A 5,551-nucleotide genomic window follows, 5' to 3' on the forward strand; every position below is an offset into this window, starting at 1 on the left:
CTGGGGTCGACTTTGCCTTTCATCCTTTCATGGGTTGATAAAATAAGTACCAGTTGAACACTTGGGTTGAGGTAATTAACTATTCCCCCACCCCCCGTCTCAATTTCAGGCTTTGCGCCTATAATTATTGAAGGATTATTATTATTAAGGTGGCAAGCTAGCAGAATTGTTAACACATCTGACAAAATGCTTAGTGGCATTTTTTCCTGTTCAGAGTTCAAATTCTACCAAATTTGATTTTGCCTTGCATCCTTTTGGAGTTGATAAAATGAGTACCATTTAGGTACCCAACAAACCAATCTACATCTCTTTCTCATATTTCCTCCTTCATACACTATGCTTAGCTCTCATTTCCCAATTCTGTACTCACACCCCTGTCCTCTGTATCATTGCTATCCAGTAGCCCCTCCAACTCAGGTCTTTCACCACTTACTTGCACTCTTTAATCACACCTCTTTCTGTCTTCATTCTTCATTCTCCAGCCGGTTGACCTTGTACTTCCTGTATCTGTCCCACTATAACATTTTCATCATTACCTCCTCCAATGCCTCCTCCCCTCTTAAAAGGTTTTTTTTTTGTTGTTTTGCAAGTATTTGGTGACCCTGTCAGTGCAGGTACCACTTAAAAGTACCCAGTCCACACAGTAAAGTGGTTGGTGTTCAGAAGAGCATCCAGCTGTAAAAACCTTGCCTGTGCTTGTACCACGTAAAAAGCACTAAGTCTACTCTACTGAGTGGTTGGTATTAGGAAGGACATCCAGCTGTAAAAATCCTGCCAAAACAGTCACAGAAGTCTGGTGCAGGTTTCAGCCTGGCTGGCTCTTGCGGAACCGTCTTATCCACGCTAGTATGGAAGATGGATGTTAAACAATGATGATAATAGGTATTGGGGTTATTAATTTTTTCTTCCTTTCAAAAAAAATTACTGGCTTTGTGCCAAAACTAGAACATAAATAGATATTACATATAGCCTTAAGACATTTCATGTAAAATATGTAATCCAATATTTTAACAAATTCAGGTGCAAGGCGGGTAAGGAAATGACTGAAATATTAAAAAATTTAATCAGTTTTTCTCTGAATGATATCTATGGTTTGAAACTTTATTATAGACAGCACCATGTAAAAAGCTCTATGCTGGTGCCATATAAAAAGCACCCAGTACAACCTGTAAAGTGGTTGGCGTTAGGAAAGGCATCCAACCGAAGAAGCCATGCCAGAACAGACGACTGGAGTCTGGTGCAGCCCTTTGATTTTCCTACTCCTGTCAAACCGTACAACTCATACCAGCATGGAAAACGGACGTTAAATAATGATTATTGTTAACCTCTTAAACGAAGTAGAATCAATGATTGACCCAGTTACCTTATCTGGATTGTGAGTATCTTTAGTTTTTGAGGAGTATTATTGCTTTGACTTACTCAGCTGAAAGCAACTAAGGATTGTCAGTTATAACTATTCCTGTAAACGTGTATATAAACAATTTTTCTTAAACGCTTTAAGAAATCAGTTGAGTAGTGAGCGGACTTCTGAAGTTTTGTGGTTTGTGAAAAGATATGTTATTGCGGTTTGTCATGAGTTGTCTCCCATCCATACCATTTTCGCAAGATCGATTTTCATTTCGCATCAATCCAGTCAAAATTTTGGGTTAATTTGGGATGATCCCATGAATAAAAAACGATTTTGGCGATCTTTTTTGGGGACATATTCTTTGGTCACGTTTACATACGACAAACTTCAACCACATAAATGTATGGGCCTTTGTCAGAGTTTTTGCTTGGTCATTCAATCTGCTAAAAATAGTAGCCAAACCAACAAATCACACCCTACTATCTAAAGGAATAAAAAGGAAGAGACTTTAGATGATACGGTCTTTAATTGCTAATTCCTGGAAAAAAGGCCGTTTCAATACCTTTGACTATAGGTCATTTAGGATTGACTGGGAGCTAAACATCAACAACCACCAAGTCTTGTTAACTGAGAATTGCTGTTTAGCATTTAGTCATGGCACATATTTTACTGAGGCATTTTACATCAACACTCTCAGACTCGCATATATACACACCAGCATAGAATAAATTGAACACTCAAACATTCTAAACCAGTTGTCTAAATCTTGATTTGTCAAAGTAGGAAGTAGTTAGGATTTCTTTAGAGCTGACTAAACTTATTCTATGTTAGAATCAGAGCAATCTTTGGAATCATTGCTGCATTAGTAAACATTGCAGTACATAGAAAATGCTGCAGAAAAAAAAAGTTTGTTTTGTGAGCTAGGAAAGTGGCTTGGTCAAAGGCTTAAAGATCAGACATGCTAAAATCCAGTAGTGTATGGAAGATATTAAACTGGAACTCAATATTGTAAGCTCAATGAGTGAATCTTTAACAGATAAGAAACTGGTTCTCAATGCACTAATCCACATGTGTTTGACTATATAAGATATTGAAATAAACAAGGTTCTAGTCCAGGGATCCCAAAAACATGGGGCATGCATGACCCACAAACTACTTTTCAGTGGCTTGCAGCAGAACCATTTTTGTAACCAGTACTTTCCTAAAATTTAGTACTTTGTTCCTTGCCCATTCCATATAATCATTTTAAGATTAACCAGTGTCTGACCATGTTTCATAATATTTTCTGTTACCTTCACTTCAAGTTGAAAAGTAGAAATAGGTATCCAATTTCATATACATTTAAAAAAACATGATTACATTAAGATGTATTGTGGTGGAGGAGTGATTGAAATGACAGACAACTAACACACACAAACAGAAAATCATAGAAAATGTTCAAGAGTGGAATGTTAAATAAACAGAAATTTTGAAGAAGGATGTATTTTAGTCAACCATATGATTAAGATTTTTTTTTTTAAATGTCAGTATCAAAGAAAAGGAGAACTGAAGTTTTCAAGAAAAATGGGAATATTTGTATTTTGTAACGGAGCTAAATATTTGATATATCTGCATAATATTGCTGTACAAAAAGAATATAAGATAAGGAGACATTATGAAACAACATACAGTGATCTGTATAATGCATTAACTGGGAACAACAGAAGAAAGGAGAGAGCAGTTGAAGTCCTTTTTTGAGGCAACAGTTTTTTTCTTTTTTCAACTTGAACAAAAGTGAAAATGCTATAAGGGCAAGTTTTGCTCTCAGGGAAATGATTGAAAAATCATGACAAAGGTAATTTTATTAAAGACTGTCTTTTACAAGCTAGAGAAATACTCTGTCTGAAGAAAAGAAGAATGTTTGAAATCAGTAGCCTATCTCCTAATATTGTTGCCAGCTGTATTACCAGCATTTGGCTACTGCTGCTGAAGTTCTTGAAAATTTTTTATTGCACTTGCTTACAGCTTACTGCAGTCTTTATGCAACAACCATGGATTTTATGTTCAGCTTCAAATTGTGTAAATTAACCAGCTTTAACATGGATTGTAAATGTTCATTGGTCTTGAGTGTAATGCTGATTTATTTATTTTCATTGCTGAGAAAAACTACTCACAAATGTATATTGGATTTACTACCACAGAAGGGAATAGTATTGGAGTGAGATATATTTAGGGAACTAAAAAAGAGCATTGAGTGTGCAGGATTGAATTGGATAAAATTTGTGTCAATGGCAACAGATTGTGCATCTGCAATGTGTTCTGGAAAGGTGGGTTTTTGTAGGCCCTTTTAAAGAAAAGCTGAACAGGTTTGGTTTGCTTATCTCGGCTATCAATTACCATCTGCACCACGAGTCACAGTGTAAGAAAAGGCTGCAGATGGAAAACATGGGTGTGGTTGTGAAAACCAAGTACTTGCAGGCAAGAGCTCTTAGCCACCAACTGTTCATGTCTTTTTTTAACGACTATGGATGGTGAATATGGAGAGCTTTTGTTTCATTCAAAAGTAAGGTGGCTCTGTTGAGGAACTGTTTACAAGAGATTTTTTTTTTAAAGAAATTGGATTGCTTTTTGGTAATAAAAGGAAAAAATTCATTCAAGTTAAGTGATCTAATCTTTGTAAAGCTTGCATTACTCACTGATCTGAATGACCATTTTTACGCTCTAAACTTGAAACTCCAGGGCTCAAAGCTGGTTATAACAATGATGTACAACAGTGTGAAGTCTTTTGAGTGTAAGCTTTTGATATGAGCAAAGGAGTTTGCAAGCAGGAACTTAGTTCACTTCATGGCCTTGCATTTAAAAAGGTTACCTTACTTGAAAGAATATGCCAATATAATTTTAAAACTACATGCAGATTTTGACTGACACTTTCAAGCCTTTTTATCATTAGAAAGGTAATTATGCTTTTTGCTACCTACTCCACTGACTGTGAATGTTGATACTATTTCTAATGGAGTTGGTGTAATTTCAGTCCCATACTATATGAAAGCAGAAATATGCAAAGGTTGGTGTTTCTGATTTCTACTACTTCCTTCCAAGTGAGATATTTCCCATATTGCTTGCCTCATCTTGGCAAATTCTGGCCATGTTTGGATGCATATTGTGAGTAGTTTTTCTCAACAATGAAAATAAATAAATCAGCATTGCACTCAAGACCAAAGAACATTTACAATCCATGTTGAGGCTGGTTAATTTACACAATTTAAAGCTGAACATAAAATCCATGATTGTTGCAAAATGCTGCCAGAAATGATATTCAAGATAAACTGGTTGGGATCAAATGAAGATGATTATGACTATTTTACTTTCCATATAAGTCAGTAAACAAATATTTAAAAAAAAATATTATTTTAATTCACATTTTCTACTAATTCACATATCCCACTCACTATCATATGCATATTCATTTTGATGAATAAATTTGCCTATTGATTTTGATGACTGCATATTCATTTTGTTGAATAAGTAAATATCAGCCTATCAGTGGAAATCATGCACTGTACTTTTCCCCCAAGGGTTTTTTTGTGTCCTTGAGTTTGAGACCAATGTTTTAGTCAGATGCCTTACTGCACATTGTAGATAAAGTTCTGTTACTTGCTCATGTGTGCTTCATATTATGGACACAGTGAAAGTAGTTGTGAATTAATTTAGATGAGAAAAGTTCTATTCATCCAAAATATATAGGCGTAGGAGTGGCTGTGTGGTAAGTAGCTTGCTTTCAAACCACATGGTTCTGGGTTCAGTCCCACTGCATGGCACCTTGGGCAAGTGTCTTCTACTATAACCTCAGGCTGACCAAAGCCTTGTGAGTGGATTTGATTGGTAGACGGAAACTGAAAGAAGCCTGTCATATGTGTATGCGTGTGTGTATATGTTTGTGTGTCTGTGTTTGTCCCCCCAACATCACTTGACAACCGATGCTGGTGTGTTTACATCCCTGTAACTTAGTGGTTCGACAAAAGAGACTGATAGAATAAGTACTAGGCTTACAAAGAATAAGTCCTGGGGTCGATTTGCTTGACTAAAGGTGGCGCTCCAGCATGGCCTCAGACAAATGACTGAAACATGTAAAAGAGTAAAAATAGTAACTTCAATTCAGAAAGTCCTTAGAGCTCTCTGAGTATTTGGGGAAAAAAAAATGTATTTTACTGGTATTCTAATTAG

Source organism: Octopus sinensis, linkage group LG2 (genome assembly GCF_006345805.1).
Source record: "Octopus sinensis linkage group LG2, ASM634580v1, whole genome shotgun sequence".
NCBI lineage: Eukaryota > Metazoa > Mollusca > Cephalopoda > Octopoda > Octopodidae > Octopus > Octopus sinensis.